The sequence below is a fragment of the Scylla paramamosain genome, chromosome 7 (genome assembly GCF_035594125.1).
Source record: "Scylla paramamosain isolate STU-SP2022 chromosome 7, ASM3559412v1, whole genome shotgun sequence".
Lineage (NCBI taxonomy): Eukaryota > Metazoa > Arthropoda > Malacostraca > Decapoda > Portunidae > Scylla > Scylla paramamosain.
The window spans coordinates 10,419,363-10,419,604 of NC_087157.1; positions in this window are offsets into that span (position 1 = coordinate 10,419,363).

A 242-nucleotide genomic window follows, 5' to 3' on the forward strand; every position below is an offset into this window, starting at 1 on the left:
CCTGCTGCCTTGCCATTCTTCTATCTACTCCACTTCATCTTGATCTTCATCGTGGTGCTACAGGTGGCTCGGGATTACTCCTGAACCAGGCCTTTATAACGGCAACTCCTGTAGGGAAACAGAAAAAAAGAAAAAAACAGCAAACAGAAAAACAGGCATCATCTTTCACACCACTAATCCCTACATCTAGCACTCTACATTTTTTTCAGGAACTCTTTCACTGCCTCAATCACCCTTTCATT